This window comes from Canis lupus, unplaced genomic scaffold (assembly GCF_011100685.1).
Source record: "Canis lupus familiaris isolate Mischka breed German Shepherd unplaced genomic scaffold, alternate assembly UU_Cfam_GSD_1.0 chrUn_S1899H2098, whole genome shotgun sequence".
NCBI classification, from domain to species: Eukaryota; Metazoa; Chordata; class Mammalia; order Carnivora; family Canidae; genus Canis; species Canis lupus.
The window spans coordinates 14251-34022 of record NW_023330763.1 but is presented as its reverse complement, the minus strand read 5'-3'; the positions used below and the strand labels follow the sequence as shown (position 1 = coordinate 34022).

At 45.8% G+C, this 19772-nt stretch overlaps 2 long non-coding RNA genes across 3 annotated transcripts; both read left to right on the top strand.

Annotated features, from left to right (window-relative positions):
• The first annotated feature begins 1936 nt into the window (after positions 1-1936).
• On the top strand, positions 1937-7764 carry LOC119878776. The gene is made up of 3 exons (XR_005387134.1): positions 1937-2596; positions 6349-6480; positions 7716-7764. It is a non-coding gene; the product is annotated as an uncharacterized LOC119878776 (long non-coding RNA).
• A 3745-nt stretch (positions 7765-11509) lies between these two features.
• On the top strand, positions 11510-17547 carry LOC119878775. Of its 2 annotated transcripts, XR_005387133.1 has the most exons (4): positions 11510-12169; positions 15938-16069; positions 17116-17188; positions 17308-17547. It is a non-coding gene; the product is annotated as an uncharacterized LOC119878775 (long non-coding RNA). The 2 variants fall into 2 exon arrangements; XR_005387132.1 differs by lacking the exon at positions 17116-17188 and having other exon boundaries at positions 11513-12169.
• Positions 17548-19772: the final 2225 nt, after the last annotated feature.

Genomic DNA, 19772 nt, shown 5'->3' with positions numbered 1-19772 from the left:
TTAATCTGTTTGTTTTTATGTTATATAATTATGTGTTAGCAATATATAAAAACAAGCCATATTAATAAACAATCAAGTATGCATATTAAAAATCATTTTCATTTTTAATTTTTTGCGGTTTAAGATCATTTTATTGAGGGGCGAGAAGTAGGGAGAGGTGGGGGGCAGCTACACACCCCGCCAGCCCCACCAGGGGGAACAGACCTCCTCCCCGTCCCCCCTGCCCCTCACGTGGCTCCCCTTATACTATGGGGGGACTTTGTGCAAACTCTGCCCCGGGGGGCAGTGGAGGGGGTGTGTGACATGGCAGCGACTGGGGCTGGCAGCAGTGCTACCAGGCACTGGGGGGCTTGAAGGGCTCCAAGGGGGGGGGGGCAGAGAAGGTGCTGACCTTGTCCGCCCCCCTCCCACCTCGTGGGGTAGCAGCGGCAGCTTCACAGTGTGGAAGTCTTTCATTTCTCTTTCATTTCTCATAGTGGTAATAATTGGTGTCTTTTTAAAAAAATCTTTGTTAGCCTACCTAGAGACTTAGCGTTTTTTTCCTCGTTTGCCTCTCCTGAGGCTTATTTGCCTGGCTTTACTGATCCTTTGAAGCAGCTTTTGTTTTTCCTCTTTTCTGTTTTCAATTTCATTGAGCTCTCCTCTAATTCTTATAATTCTTGGCTTTTGCCTACTTTGCATTTAATTTGCTCTTCTTGGGGATCCCTGGGTGCCTCAGCGGTTTGTTGCCTGCCTTCGGCCCGGGGCGGGATCCTGGAGTCCCGGGATCGAGTCCCGTGTCGGGCTCCCTGCATGGAGCCTGCTTCTCCCTCTGCCTGTGTCTCTGCCTCTCTCGCTCTCTTTCTATCATGAATAATTAAATAACTAAATCTTAAAAAAAAATAATTTGCTCTTCTTTTCCTACTTTCCTAAGGAGGAAACTTAGATTGATCTTAGATCTTTCTTTTTAATGCATGTATTCCATGAGATATATTTCTCTCTAGGCATCAATCTTGCTGCATTCTACAAATTTTGAAAAGTCGTATTTTTATTTTCATTTAGTTAAAAATACCTCGGCATTTCTTTTGAGATTTTTTTCGATCCCTGTGTTTTTTCAATAACATTAAATCTCCAAGTATAGTGGGACTTTTACTGTTCTCTTTTTGTACTGACTTGTAGTTTAATTCTGTTATGGTCTGAGAGCACATACCCTATCGTTTCTATTAATTTAAATTTACGTTTTGTTTTATGGTGCGGATCGTGACTAAAGTGTTTTTTTTTTTTTCCTCAAATATTTTATTTATTCCTGAGAGACACAGAGAGAAAGGCAGAGGCATAGAGAGGGAGAAGCAGGCTCCATGCAGGGAGCCTGATGTGGGACTCGATCTCGGGACTCCAGGATCACGCCTCGGGCCGAAGGCAGGCGCTGAACCGCTGAGCCCCTGGGATCCCCTGTTTCTATTCTTTTAAATTTCAAGTTGTGTCTTATGGTGCAGAACGTGACTAATGTTTTTCTTTTCTCAAATATTTTATCTCTTCCTGAGAGACACAGAGGGAAAGGCAGAGGCATAGAGAGGGAGAAGCAGGCTCCCCGCGAGGATTGAGGATCGCGATGTGGGACCTCACGCCAGGACCCCGGGATCAAGACCTGAGCCAAAGGCAGACGCTCAACCACTGAGCCCCCGAGGCGGCCCAGAAGCCAACATTTTTCTGCAAAAGAGAGGGAGATTGATTTGGGGGGAGGCAGGGATTCTGGATTTTTTTTTTATAAGTCCATATTTTATTTTTTTTATTTTTATTTATTTATGATAGTCACAGAGAGAGAGAGAGAGAGAGAGAGAGAGAGAGAGGCAGAGACACAGGCAGAGGGAGAAGCAGGCTCCATGCACCGGGAGCCCGACGTGGGACTCGATCCCGGGTCTCCAGGATCGCGCCCTGGGCCAAAGGCAGGCGCCAAACCGCTGCGCCACCCAGGGATCCCCGATTCTGGATTTTTTATATCATGCTCCGTTCAGTTGTTGATTACACATAACTTTTTCAGTCATTCCCGTTGTGGGTTTTTTTGTTTTTTCGTGATATTTTTTGCCACAGATTTATCATGTGTTTATATACTTTTTTATATATATATTTTTTATCATTTGTTTATGATCAAATACTGAATACTTTTATTCATTCATGGCTTCTGGCTTTGGTATTATACCTAAAAGTTCTCCATCAGTGTGTTCATATTCATGGTTTCATATTATCTACTTAATTGTATGCTTTTAATCCTCCCCCCCGATTGAAACACCTCTGATTCTCTTGGGAATTTAGTATTCGATAATAAGCAAGGTCAAGACCAGCTTTCTGTTTCTTCTCAGTTGAGTGACCCAAATAATTTCACTACTGTTCTTTACGTACTCTTTCCAGATTGGTTCCACTCTGGCTTCTGACTCTTAATTTTAACCTTTTTCTCCAGTCACGTCTCTGGGTCGGGGTGGACCCTTATGACACAACTGCTGATGTCCTGGCTAACGAACCCTACCTTCCCACGAGGACTCGGGACTTGTGTTGGATTCTGGGCATGAACTCTGCAGCCACCTATCTTCACATTTTTGGCCGTATCCTCTGCTACCTGGTAGAGTAATGTTCTTCGTTCCCTAACCGTGTGATGTGCTGTCATTTAGAGCGCTGGGTAAATGTGTCATAGGGGGATCTTGTGGTTCCAGCGAAGTCATGAACAAAATAACCTGAAAACTCCTCCATCGGTCTCACCAGAACTGCATCTCTGTACATATCTGCATGTGTATAACATTTTTCAAACATGAAATTCGTAGACACGTTACTTATAATAGTCAAAAGCATGAAAACTCCAGAAGCACTAGAATGGATGAAAAAAAGCTGTGGTGTAGTCATGTGATGGAATATCATACATGAATGAAAACGTAAAAACCAGAGCCATGTGCAGCGGGAAACATGTGCCTTAGAGACATACCATGAGCAGAGGAGACCAGGCACTAGAGAAACCATCCTATATAACTGCATTTTTATAACCTTCAAAACCAAGCAAAAATACTTGCCGGGTGTCATTAAAAGCCAGGTTGGCCACTTCTGGGAGCAGAGCGGGAGCAGTTACTGGGGAAGGGGCGCAGGTGACTCCCGGGGTACTGGTATTGATTCGAATGGTTTGGTTTCTTGATTGCTGCCGGGGTTCGGTGGCGATATGTAGAGCTCTACGTATAGGGTTTGTGCACTTTTCTATATGAATGTTACGCCACCAAAAAACGGTATGGAGAGGAAAAGTAGTAAAGGTGTAGGAATTATAATCATAAAGGAGAATGTCAATGTTATTTTGCCCGATAATGTGGAAACAACATCATCAAGCTCATTGAGAGGGAAGGTGGAAAGACTGTGGAGCGTCGTATTATAGATATCCTGGTTGCCTCATATTTTGGAGCCGGGTGGAGGAGTTTAGGTGTCATTTAAAGCCACTTTATCATGCAATCGAGGTATAACTGTATGTAAATGTACAAAGAGGGGAACCTGGGTGGCTCAGAGGTTGGACGTCTGCCTTAGGCGAGGGCGTGATCCCGGGGTCCCGGGATCGAGTCCCGCATCGGGCTCCCCGCAAAGGGTCTGCTCCTCCCTCTGCCTGTGTCTCTGCCTCTCTCTGTGTCTCTCATGAAGAAATAATTAAAATCTTAAAAAAAAAAAAAACAGGAAGAACATGTATAGCCTTACCTACTTGTGTGAATGAGCCAGAAAATATGAAAATGAATAAAGTATCCACTGCAAATCATGAGGACACAGGCCAGAAATAAGCTGAAGAATAACTAGGGAAGGAAACATGCAATATAAATGCAGGAGTCAGTTAATCAGGAAAATAACACAACTGATAAATTTGAGAAGTGGTTCTTAAAAAAAAAAAAAAAAAAAAAGGTGATCCGTCAGCTAAGATACTCATCCAAAAGGGGAGAAAGAAAGCCCCAATACACGCAACAAGACAAGAAAGTCAGTAGACGAGCACAGAGTTAGAGGAACTGGTGTGGAATCAGACAGTAGTTACTCGACTGCATGTCAATCCGATTGGGGAACGGTCAAAGGTCTGTCCTCCCGCGGAGGCATAAATGACCGACACTGCCACGAGGAAAGGGAAACTGTAAAACAGTAAAGACTGGTTTGATGCTATTATTTTATGATTTTCTTTTATTTATTTATTCGAGAGAGAAAGCGAGAGAGAGAGCATGAGCAGGGAGAAAGGCAGAGGAAGGGCGAGAAACAGACTCCCCAGCGAGCTCGGGGCCCGACGTGGGGCTCGACCCCAGGACCCGGGATCGGGCCCTGAGCTGAAGGCAGAGGCTTCACCGAGCGGGCCACCGGGTGCCCCCTCATCGGTTGTTACAAAAGAAATAGGAAATGTGGTTCAAAAGCAGCTGCTGTAAAAAGTACTGGGTCGGGGCCCCTGGGCGGCTCAGTGGGTTCAGCGTCTGCCTTCCGCCCAGGTCACGATCCCGGGGGCCTGAGTCGGGCGCCCTGCTCAGCAGGAGCTCGGCGTCTCCCTGTCCCTCTGCTCCTCCTCCTGCTCGCGTTCTCTCTCTCAAGTGAACAAATAACGTCTTCTTTCTAAAAAAGTACTAGGTCAGCTGACTTTAGAGGGCAATTCAAGCAAATCTTTAAGACGCAGACCACTCCGGTGCTATGTTAAAGTAGTCCACGGCATTAAAAGAGTTACAACTTCCATATGCTGCTTATGGAGGATCGATGCCCCTGGAGAGAGCACAGACGATGAAGCTATGAATGATTCTTACGACTATCGGTGCGCAACTGCTAAATGGAATTATGCCAAACAGGATGTAGTAGCTCATTTAAATCCTTGAGATATGGGGGCGGGGGGGGATGCCAAATGGCACAGCGGCTGTGGAAAACAGCATGGAGAGTCCTCAGGAAATTACAAGTAGAACCACCGTAGGATCCAGCCATTCCACCTCTGTGTACTTAGGGAAGACAGTAAGGGCACTAAATCAGGGGCACCTGGCTGGCTGCGCTGGCGGAATGTGCAACTCTGGATCTCGAGCCTGTGGGTTCAAGCCCCCACACTGGGTGTCAAGATGACTGAAAAAACAAACTCTTAAAAGAAGCCACTAATTCAGATAGATCTGTGCCCTCCTGTGTTCACCGGAGCACTGTTCACAATAACAGCCAAGGCATGGAAAGAGCCTCAGTGTCCACCAAGACATGAGTGGGTAAAGAGCTCCCTCTCTCTCCCTCTCTCTCTCTCTCTCTCTCTCTCTCTCTCTCTCTCTCACACACACACACACACACACACACGAATGTTACTCAGCCATCACAAAAGAATGAGGGCCGCCTGGGTGGCTCAGGTCGTGATCCCGGGTCCCGGGATCGAGTCCCGCGTCCGGCTCCCTGCACGGAGCCTGCTTCTCCCCCTGCCTGCGTCTCTGCCTCTGTCTCTGTGTCTCTCATGAGTACAAACATAAAACCTTAAAAAGTAGGATGAGATCTTTTTCCATTTGCAGCAACATGGATGGACCTAGAGGGCCTTCTGCTACGTGAAATAACTCGCACAGAGAAACACAGATATCGTACGATTTCACTTGTATGTGGAATGTAAAAAAACGAAATAAAGCACAAACACTTAGGATACAGAGAACGATCTGGTGCTTCACAGACCACCAGCGAGTGGGAGGATAAGTAAAATAGGGGAAGGAGATTAAGAGGTACAAAACTTCCAGTTTTAAAATAAATAAGACCCAGGGATGCAATGTACACCATAGGGAATGTACTCAATTATATACTTTTTAAATATTTTATTTATTTATTCATGATAGACATAGAGAGAGAGAGAGAGGCAGAGACACAGGCAGAGGGAGCAGCCGGCTCCATGCACCGGGAGCCCGACGTGGGACTCGACCCGGGGGCTCCATGATCGGGCCCTGAGCCAAAGGCAGGCGCCGAACCGCTGAGCCACCCAGGGATCCCAGTCAGTTGTATCTTAACAACTTTGCGTGGTGACAGGTGGTAGCTAGACCCATCCTGGTGGTCGCCTCCTACGTATAAAACTGTTGAATCCCTGTGCCGTGCATCGGAAACTAACATAGTACTGTACGTCAGCTACGCCTCGATAAAAAAATAAAACGTGACCAAGAGGGATTGACTGGGGAGTGTAAGGATGGTTCCGTGTTAGAAAATCTGTGGAAATCATACACCATTTTAATCGATCTAAAGTGAAGAACCACGTGATCATTTCTCCACAGACGTTACAGAAGCCTCCAACAAGATCGAATGTCCTTTTTGCTTTATAAAAAGGAAAAAAACATTGATATAGTCAGACGAGGGGAATTCTTACTTTACATTACGTATTTCTACCAACAGTTCAGAATCCAAAGAGCAGGAGGAGCATCTCCATTGAAGTCTGGAGCAAAACACACATACTGCGTATGACCACTATGATTCCACGCGATTATCGTGTCAAGTAGAAAATTAAACCAGGCACGGAGAAAAGACGTAAGTAGAAATATCTAACAGAAGGAGGTACAGTAATCATCATTTCAGGATGCTATGACTGCCTGCCTGACAACACACGGTGATCCTACTGGAGAACATTACAAATAAGAGCACTCAGCAAAGTGGCCCCGTGGAAGTACAAAGCTAAGAGCCTCCCTAAATAAAGCGGTAACTAGTAAGGGTCAGCAGGGCCCCGTGTCCCGGGACGGTAAAGCCCATGACACACTCCGGAATGAACTCACCACGAAAACGTGCAGGAGAAACTCTTTGGGAACTTACTAAGGGAGCCAGGAAAAAAAAAAAAAAAAAAAAAAAAGGGACAAAATAATTTCCATCCGTTTTACTGAACCCAGTCCTATCCCACATATGATCGTTGGGCCGTGTATAGTCAGTAAGAGTATTAACGAGGTATTTTGCATTCCAGTCACGGTGTTTTCCTAATTCCGCGTGCACTTGACACCTACACCCTCCCCCCGTTGAGTGTGCTCAACAGCCACTTGGGGTTCGGGATACCCCGTGGGGCAGTGCCGCTGTGGGGGTGCGGCGACCGCAGACCCGGTGCTGCGGGGCGGCCCAGTGTACGTTCCTCTGTGACGGTGACATCGTCTGTCACTACGACCATGTGTGTATTTGTAGAACACAAAGCACACGTGCGCGAGTTTATCCCAGAGGCTTTGCGACGGGTCCCTCAGCACGAAGGCTCTAGGATCTTGGCCAGTGTGGGTGGGAAGGTGTATGGGTCGACCTCCTCCCCCGGGGTCGGACCTCCCCGTACCGCCCTGCTGTCTGCATCGGGGAAAGTGGTAGTTTCTTTCGATGCACGTTTCTTTATTAACCGCCCTGAGTTTTTTCATAGTTGACTAACAAGTCATTCTGTTCCTCCCTCTCTGAGAATTGTCTTGTCATCCTTTTGGTTCGCTTTGTTTTTGTATCCTCATGGCTTGGATATTTGAACCCTTTATAATGAGCTTTTACAATTAATAGGATATTAGTGTTTTGTTATACAGATGGCAGATGTTTCTTCAATTGCCTCTTTATTCATAGGTCGGTACGCACCAGGTTTGACGTGTGATCCCTTCCGTTGCCTGTTTGATGCAGAGGTTTCCCTTCGTCTTGAGTGTGTATTGTCAATAGAATATCTTTAAAAAGTTTCCTGTCTTATATTTACCTCTTCTTATCCGCCTAAGAATAATTTTGCTGTGAAAAGCTGACAGGATTTTTGCTTTTTCCCCCAGCATCACGTGTTAGATGACACCTGCCTGCTGATTTGGTCTTCTGGACGAGGTATGTTTGTGAACCTTCTATTGTTTCCTGAATTGTAATCTGTATGTCGATTTGTCCCTCAAAGCCTCTCTGTTTAAATTATTTTACTTTTGGGATCCCTGGGTGGCGCAGCGGTTTAGCGCCTGCCTTTGGCCCGGGGCGTGATCCTGGAGACCCGGGATCGAATCCCACGTCGGGCCCCCGGTGCATGGAGCCTGCTTCTCCCTCTGCCTGTGTCTCTGCTTCTCTCTCTCTCTCTGTGTGACTATCATAAATAAATAGAAATTAAAAAAAAATTAGAAAAAAGTAAATTATTTTACTTTTGTAAAAAAAGATTTTATGTATTTACCTATGAGAGACACAGAGAGAGGCAGAGAGAGGCAGAGACCAGGCAGAGGGAGAAGCAGGCTCCACGCAGGGAGCCCGACGTGGGACTCGATCCCCGGACTCCAGGGTCACACCCTGGGCAAAGGCAGGTGCCAAACCGCTGAGCCACTCAGGGATCCCCTCCTTGCGAGTTCCCGATCTTAACAGGGAAGCTTTTAATTTCTCACCATTCAGTAGGATGTTAACCGTCGATTGCTTTACAGATGTTCCTTATCGAGCTTAGGAAGTTACCTTCTAGTCCTAGTTTGCTGAGCACGTTTCGATCGAGAGTAGGGGTTGAATTATGCCAAACCCTTTTCTGGTATCTTGATCAGATTATATAATTTGTCTTTTTTAGCCTATTGATGTGATAGAGCATGTTAACTGATCTTCACACGTTGCGCCATCCTTGCACGCATGGGATAAATTTCACTTCGTAGTGATGCGTAGTTCGTCGGATACGTTATTGGATTTGATTTGATAATAGTTTCTTTTTCTTAAAGATTTTTATTTATTTATTCATGAGAGACAGAGAGAGAGAGAAAGAGAGGCAGAGACCCAGTTAGAGGGAGAAGCAGGCTCCACGCAGGGAGCCCGACGTGGGACTCGATCCCCGAGACCCCAGGACCACGCCCCGGGCCGAAGGCAGGTGCCAAATCGCTGAGCCGCCCGGGGATCCCCCTCGATTTGATAAAATTTTCTTGAGGACTTTTGCATCTGTGTTGGCGAGAGAGAGCGGTCTGTAGCTTTCTTACACTGTGTCTGTTTGGTTTTGGTGTTAGGGTAACGCTGGCCTCGTAGAGTGGCTTCGGAAGTATTTCCTGCGCTTCTGTCTTCTGGAAGAGATTGTAGAGAATTGGTATAATTTCTTCCTTCCGTATTTGGTACGATTTTCCGGTGAAACTATCCTGGCCTTGCGTGTTCTCCTTTGGAAGGGTTTTAATTACGGACTCATTATCTCTAATACATCTAGGCCTTTGCGCATTTGCTACATCGTCTTGCGTGGCTCTTAGCACGTTGTGTCTTTGAAGAATTTACTCCATTTCGCCTAGGTTGTCAGATAGGATTGTTGGTGGGATTGGATTAATATCCTTGTAATGACTGTAGGTTCCATGGTGTGCCGTATGCATTCTTTTATAGGCACAACGTAGTTCTTGCGCTTTATATCCAACGTGATCCTCCTAAGTATTTCATTGGAATAATTTATGTACACCAAAAACATTGTACATGTATTCACACACATATTTCCATGCTATTTTATATTCACTGCATTTCTTCTACGTATTGATTTAGATGTACTCTTTGTATTGTCCCATTGTATATTGTATATTGTCCCATTCGACTCCTTTTCCCGTCATTCATTCAACGTAGCTCTCCCACCTATCGCCTTTATACACATTAAAGCCCCGTGACACGATTATTCCTTTTGCTTTAAAGGTCTGTGTGGTTAAATATTTTAAGGTGATTAATCTGTTTGTTTTTATGTTATATAATTATGTGTTAGCAATATATAAAAACAAGCCATATTAATAAACAATCAAGTATGCATATTAAAAATCATTTTCATTTTTAATTTTTTGCGGTTTAAGATCATTTTATTGAGGGGCGAGAAGTAGGGAGAGGTGGGGGGCAGCTACACACCCCGCCAGCCCCACCAGGGGGAACAGACCTCCTCCCCGTCCCCCCTGCCCCTCACGTGGCTCCCCTTATACTATGGGGGGACTTTGTGCAAACTCTGCCCCGGGGGGCAGTGGAGGGGGTGTGTGACATGGCAGCGACTGGGGCTGGCAGCAGTGCTACCAGGCACTGGGGGGCTTGAAGGGCTCCAAGGGGGGGGGGCAGAGAAGGTGCTGACCTTGTCCGCCCCCCTCCCACCTCGTGGGGTAGCAGCGGCAGCTTCACAGTGTGGAAGTCTTTCATTTCTCTTTCATTTCTCATAGTGGTAATAATTGGTGTCTTTTTAAAAAAATCTTTGTTAGCCTACCTAGAGACTTAGCGTTTTTTTCCTCGTTTGCCTCTCCTGAGGCTTATTTGCCTGGCTTTACTGATCCTTTGAAGCAGCTTTTGTTTTTCCTCTTTTCTGTTTTCAATTTCATTGAGCTCTCCTCTAATTCTTATAATTCTTGGCTTTTGCCTACTTTGCATTTAATTTGCTCTTCTTGGGGATCCCTGGGTGCCTCAGCGGTTTGTTGCCTGCCTTCGGCCCGGGGCGGGATCCTGGAGTCCCGGGATCGAGTCCCGTGTCGGGCTCCCTGCATGGAGCCTGCTTCTCCCTCTGCCTGTGTCTCTGCCTCTCTCGCTCTCTTTCTATCATGAATAATTAAATAACTAAATCTTAAAAAAAAATAATTTGCTCTTCTTTTCCTACTTTCCTAAGGAGGAAACTTAGATTGATCTTAGATCTTTCTTTTTAATGCATGTATTCCATGAGATATATTTCTCTCTAGGCATCAATCTTGCTGCATTCTACAAATTTTGAAAAGTCGTATTTTTATTTTCATTTAGTTAAAAATACCTCGGCATTTCTTTTGAGATTTTTTTCGATCCCTGTGTTTTTTCAATAACATTAAATCTCCAAGTATAGTGGGACTTTTACTGTTCTCTTTTTGTACTGACTTGTAGTTTAATTCTGTTATGGTCTGAGAGCACATACCCTATCGTTTCTATTAATTTAAATTTACGTTTTGTTTTATGGTGCGGATCGTGACTAAAGTGTTTTTTTTTTTTCCTCAAATATTTTATTTATTCCTGAGAGACACAGAGAGAAAGGCAGAGGCATAGAGAGGGAGAAGCAGGCTCCATGCAGGGAGCCTGATGTGGGACTCGATCTCGGGACTCCAGGATCACGCCTCGGGCCGAAGGCAGGCGCTGAACCGCTGAGCCCCTGGGATCCCCTGTTTCTATTCTTTTAAATTTCAAGTTGTGTCTTATGGTGCAGAACGTGACTAATGTTTTTCTTTTCTCAAATATTTTATCTCTTCCTGAGAGACACAGAGGGAAAGGCAGAGGCATAGAGAGGGAGAAGCAGGCTCCCCGCGAGGATTGAGGATCGCGATGTGGGACCTCACGCCAGGACCCCGGGATCAAGACCTGAGCCAAAGGCAGACGCTCAACCACTGAGCCCCCGAGGCGGCCCAGAAGCCAACATTTTTCTGCAAAAGAGAGGGAGATTGATTTGGGGGGAGGCAGGGATTCTGGATTTTTTTTTATAAGTCCATATTTTATTTTTTTTATTTTTATTTATTTATGATAGTCACAGAGAGAGAGAGAGAGAGAGAGAGAGAGAGAGAGAGGCAGAGACACAGGCAGAGGGAGAAGCAGGCTCCATGCACCGGGAGCCCGACGTGGGACTCGATCCCGGGTCTCCAGGATCGCGCCCTGGGCCAAAGGCAGGCGCCAAACCGCTGCGCCACCCAGGGATCCCCGATTCTGGATTTTTTATATCATGCTCCGTTCAGTTGTTGATTACACATAACTTTTTCAGTCATTCCCGTTGTGGGTTTTTTTGTTTTTTCGTGATATTTTTTGCCACAGATTTATCATGTGTTTATATACTTTTTTATATATATATTTTTTATCATTTGTTTATGATCAAATACTGAATACTTTTATTCATTCATGGCTTCTGGCTTTGGTATTATACCTAAAAGTTCTCCATCAGTGTGTTCATATTCATGGTTTCATATTATCTACTTAATTGTATGCTTTTAATCCTCCCCCCCGATTGAAACACCTCTGATTCTCTTGGGAATTTAGTATTCGATAATAAGCAAGGTCAAGACCAGCTTTCTGTTTCTTCTCAGTTGAGTGACCCAAATAATTTCACTACTGTTCTTTACGTACTCTTTCCAGATTGGTTCCACTCTGGCTTCTGACTCTTAATTTTAACCTTTTTCTCCAGTCACGTCTCTGGGTCGGGGTGGACCCTTATGACACAACTGCTGATGTCCTGGCTAACGAACCCTACCTTCCCACGAGGACTCGGGACTTGTGTTGGATTCTGGGCATGAACTCTGCAGCCACCTATCTTCACATTTTTGGCCGTATCCTCTGCTACCTGGTAGAGTAATGTTCTTCGTTCCCTAACCGTGTGATGTGCTGTCATTTAGAGCGCTGGGTAAATGTGTCATAGGGGGATCTTGTGGTTCCAGCGAAGTCATGAACAAAATAACCTGAAAACTCCTCCATCGGTCTCACCAGAACTGCATCTCTGTACATATCTGCATGTGTATAACATTTTTCAAACATGAAATTCGTAGACACGTTACTTATAATAGTCAAAAACATGAAAACTCCAGAAGCACTAGAATGGATGAAAAAAAGCTGTGGTGTAGTCATGTGATGGAATATCATACATGAATGAAAACGTAAAAACCAGAGCCATGTGCAGCGGGAAACATGTGCCTTAGAGACATACCATGAGCAGAGGAGACCAGGCACTAGAGAAACCATCCTATATAACTGCATTTTTATAACCTTCAAAACCAAGCAAAAATACTTGCCGGGTGTCATTAAAAGCCAGGTTGGCCACTTCTGGGAGCAGAGCGGGAGCAGTTACTGGGGAAGGGGCGCAGGTGACTCCCGGGGTACTGGTATTGATTCGAATGGTTTGGTTTCTTGATTGCTGCCGGGGTTCGGTGGCGATATGTAGAGCTCTACGTATAGGGTTTGTGCACTTTTCTATATGAATGTTACGCCACCAAAAAACGGTATGGAGAGGAAAAGTAGTAAAGGTGTAGGAATTATAATCATAAAGGAGAATGTCAATGTTATTTTGCCCGATAATGTGGAAACAACATCATCAAGCTCATTGAGAGGGAAGGTGGAAAGACTGTGGAGCGTCGTATTATAGATATCCTGGTTGCCTCATATTTTGGAGCCGGGTGGAGGAGTTTAGGTGTCATTTAAAGCCACTTTATCATGCAATCGAGGTATAACTGTATGTAAATGTACAAAGAGGGGAACCTGGGTGGCTCAGAGGTTGGACGTCTGCCTTAGGCGAGGGCGTGATCCCGGGGTCCCGGGATCGAGTCCCGCATCGGGCTCCCCGCAAAGGGTCTGCTCCTCCCTCTGCCTGTGTCTCTGCCTCTCTCTGTGTCTCTCATGAAGAAATAATTAAAATCTTAAAAAAAAAAAAAAAACAGGAAGAACATGTATAGCCTTACCTACTTGTGTGAATGAGCCAGAAAATATGAAAATGAATAAAGTATCCACTGCAAATCATGAGGACACAGGCCAGAAATAAGCTGAAGAATAACTAGGGAAGGAAACATGCAATATAAATGCAGGAGTCAGTTAATCAGGAAAATAACACAACTGATAAATTTGAGAAGTGGTTCTTAAAAAAAAAAAAAAAAAAAAAAAAAGGTGATCCGTCAGCTAAGATACTCATCCAAAAGGGGAGAAAGAAAGCCCCAATACACGCAACAAGACAAGAAAGTCAGTAGACGAGCACAGAGTTAGAGGAACTGGTGTGGAATCAGACAGTAGTTACTCGACTGCATGTCAATCCGATTGGGGAACGGTCAAAGGTCTGTCCTCCCGCGGAGGCATAAATGACCGACACTGCCACGAGGAAAGGGAAACTGTAAAACAGTAAAGACTGGTTTGATGCTATTATTTTATGATTTTCTTTTATTTATTTATTCGAGAGAGAAAGCGAGAGAGAGAGCATGAGCAGGGAGAAAGGCAGAGGAAGGGCGAGAAACAGACTCCCCAGCGAGCTCGGGGCCCGACGTGGGGCTCGACCCCAGGACCCGGGATCGGGCCCTGAGCTGAAGGCAGAGGCTTCACCGAGCGGGCCACCGGGCGCCCCCTCATCGGTTGTTACAAAAGAAATAGGAAATGTGGTTCAAAAGCAGCTGCTGTAAAAAGTACTGGGTCGGGGCCCCTGGGCGGCTCAGTGGGTTCAGCGTCTGCCTTCCGCCCAGGTCACGATCCCGGGGGCCTGAGTCGGGCGCCCTGCTCAGCAGGAGCTCGGCGTCTCCCTGTCCCTCTGCTCCTCCTCCTGCTCGCGTTCTCTCTCTCAAGTGAACAAATAACGTCTTCTTTCTAAAAAAGTACTAGGTCAGCTGACTTTAGAGGGCAATTCAAGCAAATCTTTAAGACGCAGACCACTCCGGTGCTATGTTAAAGTAGTCCACGGCATTAAAAGAGTTACAACTTCCATATGCTGCTTATGGAGGATCGATGCCCCTGGAGAGAGCACAGACGATGAAGCTATGAATGATTCTTACGACTATCGGTGCGCAACTGCTAAATGGAATTATGCCAAACAGGATGTAGTAGCTCATTTAAATCCTTGAGATATGGGGGCGGGGGGGATGCCAAATGGCACAGCGGCTGTGGAAAACAGCATGGAGAGTCCTCAAGAAATTACAAGTAGAACCACCGTAGGATCCAGCCATTCCACCTCTGTGTACTTAGGGAAGACAGTAAGGGCACTAAATCAGGGGCACCTGGCTGGCTGCGCTGGCGGAATGTGCAACTCTGGATCTCGAGCCTGTGGGTTCAAGCCCCCACACTGGGTGTCAAGATGACTGAAAAAACAAACTCTTAAAAGAAGCCACTAATTCAGATAGATCTGTGCCCTCCTGTGTTCACCGGAGCACTGTTCACAATAACAGCCAAGGCATGGAAAGAGCCTCAGTGTCCACCAAGACATGAGTGGGTAAAGAGCTCCCTCTCTCTCCCTCTCTCTCTCTCTCTCTCTCTCTCTCTCTCTCTCACACACACACACACACACACACACACACACACACACACGAATGTTACTCAGCCATCACAAAAGAATGAGGGCCGCCTGGGTGGCTCAGGTCGTGATCCCGGGTCCCGGGATCGAGTCCCGCGTCCGGCTCCCTGCACGGAGCCTGCTTCTCCCCCTGCCTGCGTCTCTGCCTCTGTCTCTGTGTCTCTCATGAGTACAAACATAAAACCTTAAAAAGTAGGATGAGATCTTTTTCCATTTGCAGCAACATGGATGGACCTAGAGGGCCTTCTGCTACGTGAAATAACTCGCACAGAGAAACACAGATATCGTACGATTTCACTTGTATGTGGAATGTAAAAAAACGAAATAAAGCACAAACACTTAGGATACAGAGAACGATCTGGTGCTTCACAGACCACCAGCGAGTGGGAGGATAAGTAAAATAGGGGAAGGAGATTAAGAGGTACAAAACTTCCAGTTTTAAAATAAATAAGACCCAGGGATGCAATGTACACCATAGGGAATGTACTCAATTATATACTTTTTAAATATTTTATTTATTTATTCATGATAGACATAGAGAGAGAGAGAGAGGCAGAGACACAGGCAGAGGGAGCAGCCGGCTCCATGCACCGGGAGCCCGACGTGGGACTCGACCCGGGGGCTCCATGATCGGGCCCTGAGCCAAAGGCAGGCGCCGAACCGCTGAGCCACCCAGGGATCCCAGTCAGTTGTATCTTAACAACTTTGCGTGGTGACAGGTGGTAGCTAGACCCATCCTGGTGGTCGCCTCCTACGTATAAAACTGTTGAATCCCTGTGCCGTGCATCGGAAACTAACATAGTACTGTACGTCAGCTACGCCTCGATAAAAAAATAAAACGTGACCAAGAGGGATTGACTGGGGAGTGTAAGGATGGTTCCGTGTTAGAAAATCTGTGGAAATCATACACCATTTTAATCGATCTAAAGTGAAGAACCACGTGATCATTTCTCCACAGACGTTACAGAAGCCTCCAACAAGATCGAATGTCCTTTTTGCTTTATAAAAAGGAAAAAAAACATTGATATAGTCAGACGAGGGGAATTCTTACTTTACATTACGTATTTCTACCAACAGTTCAGAATCCAAAGAGCAGGAGGAGCATCTCCATTGAAGTCTGGAGCAAAACACACATACTGCGTATGACCACTATGATTCCACGCGATTATCGTGTCAAGTAGAAAATTAAACCAGGCACGGAAAAAAGACGTAAGTAGAAATATCTAACAGAAGGAGGTACAGTAATCATCATTTCAGGATGCTATGACTGCCTGCCTGACAACACACGGTGATCCTACTGGAGAACATTACAAATAAGAGCACTCAGCAAAGTGGCCCGTGGAAGTACAAAGCTAAGAGCCTCCCTAAATAAAGCGGTAACTAGTAAGGGTCAGCAGGGCCCCGTGTCCCGGGACGGTAAAGCCCATGACACACTCCGGAATGAACTCACCACGAAAACGTGCAGGAGAAACTCTTTGGGAACTTACTAAGGGAGCCAAGAAAAAAAAAAAAAAAAAAAAAAAAAAAGGGACAAAATAATTTCCATCCGTTTTACTGAACCCAGTCCTATCCCACATATGATCGTTGGGCCGTGTATAGTCAGTAAGAGTATTAACGAGGTATTTTGCATTCCAGTCACGGTGTTTTCCTAATTCCGCGTGCACTTGACACCTACACCCTCCCCCCGTTGAGTGTGCTCAACAGCCACTTGGGGTTCGGGATACCCCGTGGGGCAGTGCCGCTGTGGGGGTGCGGCGACCGCAGACCCGGTGCTGCGGGGCGGGCCCAGTGTACGTTCCTCTGTGACGGTGACATCGTCTGTCACTACGACCATGTGTGTATTTGTAGAACACAAAGCACACGTGCGCGAGTTTATCCCAGAGGCTTTGCGACGGGTCCCTCAGCACGAAGGCTCTAGGATCTTGGCCAGTGTGGGTGGGAAGGTGTATGGGTCGACCTCCTCCCCCGGGTCGGACCTCCCCGTACCGCCCTGCTGTCTGCATCGGGGAAAGTGGTAGTTTCTTTCGATGCACGTTTCTTTATTAACCGCCCTGAGTTTTTTCATAGTTGACTAACAAGTCATTCTGTTCCTCCCTCTCTGAGAATTGTCTTGTCATCCTTTTGGTTCGCTTTGTTTTTGTATCCTCATGGCTTGGATATTTGAACCCTTTATAATGAGCTTTTACAATTAATAGGATATTAGTGTTTTGTTATACAGATGGCAGATGTTTCTTCAATTGCCTCTTTATTCATAGGTCGGTACGCACCAGGTTTGACGTGTGATCCCTTCCGTTGCCTGTTTGATGCAGAGGTTTCCCTTCGTCTTGAGTGTGTATTGTCAATAGAATATCTTTAAAAAGTTTCCTGTCTTATATTTACCTCTTCTTATCCGCCTAAGAATAATTTTTGCTGTGAAAAGCTGACAGGATTTTTGCTTTTTTCCCCAGCATCACGTGTTAGATGACACCTGCCTGCTGATTTGGTCTTCTGGACGAGGTATGTTTGTGAACCTTCTATTGTTTCCTGAATTGTAATCTGTATGTCGATTTGTCCCTCAAAGCCTCTCTGTTTAAATCATTTTACTTTTGTAAAAAAAGATTTTATGTATTTACCTATGAGAGACACAGAGAGAGGCAGAGACACAGGCAGAGGGAGAAGCAGGCTCCGTGTGGGGAGCCCGATGTGGGACTTGATCTCAGGACCCTGGGATCACGACCTCAGCCGAAGGCAGACGCTCCTCCCCTGACCACCGAGGTGCCCCATAGTATTTCTTTTTTTTAAAGATTTTATTTATTTATTTGAGAGACAGCACGAGCGGCAGGAGAGGCAGAGGGAGAGGCAGTCACACACACACATACACACCTGCTGAGCAGGTAGTCCAACATGGGCCTGATCCCCAGACTCCAGGACCACAAGTCAAGCCGAAGGCAGAAGCTTCACCGACTGAGCCCCCCAGGCACCCTTGTATCACTTATTTTGATGAATTTTGGGTATGTTCCTCTTAGTACCAGGATTCAGTTGATTCGTCAGAATTTCTAGAAAGACAGTCACATTTACAAATAATGATACTTTTTGACCCTTCCTTTCCTATACTGATAACTGCTACCTCTCTGTGCTGCTTTCCTCTTGGCTAGCATTTTGACACACTGTTAAATGACCCTTGTGGTAGCGGGGACCCCCTGTCTTATTCCTGATCTTACTAGGATGCCTCTAGTGCTTCAACATGTACAAAGTTGCCCAGATTATTTTAAAAGGGGTGTCCTGATCACTTTAAAATTTTTTCTCGGGGATCCCTGAGTGGCTCAGCGGTTTGGCGCCGCCTTCAGCCCAGGGAGTGATCCTGGAGACCCGGAATCGAATCCCGCATCGGGCTCCCTGCAGGGAGCCTGCTTCTCCCTCTGCCTGTGTCTCTGCCTCTCTCTCTCTCTCCTCTCTCTCTCTCTCTCTCTCTCTGTCTCTCATGAATAAAGAAATAAGAATCCTAACAAAGTAAAATTAAAATTTTTCTCTTTGTGTACCACCTTGCACTCAGGCTTTGGTATGGCCGGTGGTAGTGCTGACCTTCTAGGTCGCGTTGAGAAGCTTTTTTTTTATCATCTGCAACTGTTTTAAATAGCAGAGGAACAATTGTTTGCTTAAAGGGTTGATGGAATGAGCTGCACCTACCGCCTTCTGGCAAAGCGGATCTTGATTCTATTTCATCTTCTTTTCGAGGAGTCAATTTGGTTTCTCTCCTCGAGTGAAACCTCTGTTTCACTCTTTTTGGGAAAACTGTCCATCGCCTTTTAATTTTATGACAGTGTCATAAACCATACGGAGCATTTTTGTGGATTTTAACATTTTCCTCCATATATATATTATATATAAAGTATTATTATTTTTTTTAAATGTCATATCTTTTTTTTTTTAACTTTTTTTTTTAATTTTTTTTTTTATTTATTTATGATAGGCACACAGTGAGAGAGAGAGAGGCAGAGACACAGGCAGAGGGAGAAGCAGGCTCCATGCACCGGGAGCCCGATGTGGGATTCGATCCCGGGTCTCCAGGATCGCGCCCTGGGCCAAAGGCAGGCGCCAAACCGCTGCGCCACCCAGGGATCCCCTAAAGTATTATTTTATGTAGAGAGAGCGCATGTGAACAGCGAGAAGTGCGGAAGAGGAGGGAGAGAGCCATCTCGAGCAGACTCTCAGAAGTACGGGGCCCAGTGCAGGGGTCGATCCCATGACCCCGAGATCAGGACCCCGGCCGAAACCAAGAGTTGGACACCCAAATGACTAAGCCATCCAGGCGCCCCCTCCTCCATTTATTTAAGTCTGTTGTTAGGTATTCTTATCGATAAGCTTTGTGCAGTGGCAGATCGTAGCCAATGAGGTTTATTCAAGGTGCGATTATTGCTAAAAAGGTATTATCATTCATAATGTTGTCTATTTGTGTTTTTCCTTTTTTTTTATATCTATACCGTGGGTCTTTTTTTTTTTTTTTTTAAATATATCCATGAGAGACACACAGAGAGAGAGGAAGCAGAGGCGGAGGGAGAAGCAGGCTTCATGCAAGCAGCCCGATGAGGGACTCGATCCCACCACCCTGGGATCACGCCCTGAGCCACAGGCAGATGCTCAACCGCTTGACCCGCCCGGGCGGCCCTAAGGTGACTAATCCTGATGAATGTTCCATGCGAGCTTGAAAAGACTGTGTGCTCTGCTGTTGCTGTACAAAGTAGCTTCTGCATGTCATTTAGAGTTGATTGACGTTGCTGTTGGATTTAACTATGTCCTCACTAGTTTCTCTGCCTCCTGGATCTGCCCATTTCTGATAGGTGGGTGATGAAGTCCCCAAGTACCCTAGTCCATTTCAGCTGGTATAACAAACACACACCGGAGACAGGGTAGCTTACAAACAACAAGCATTTAT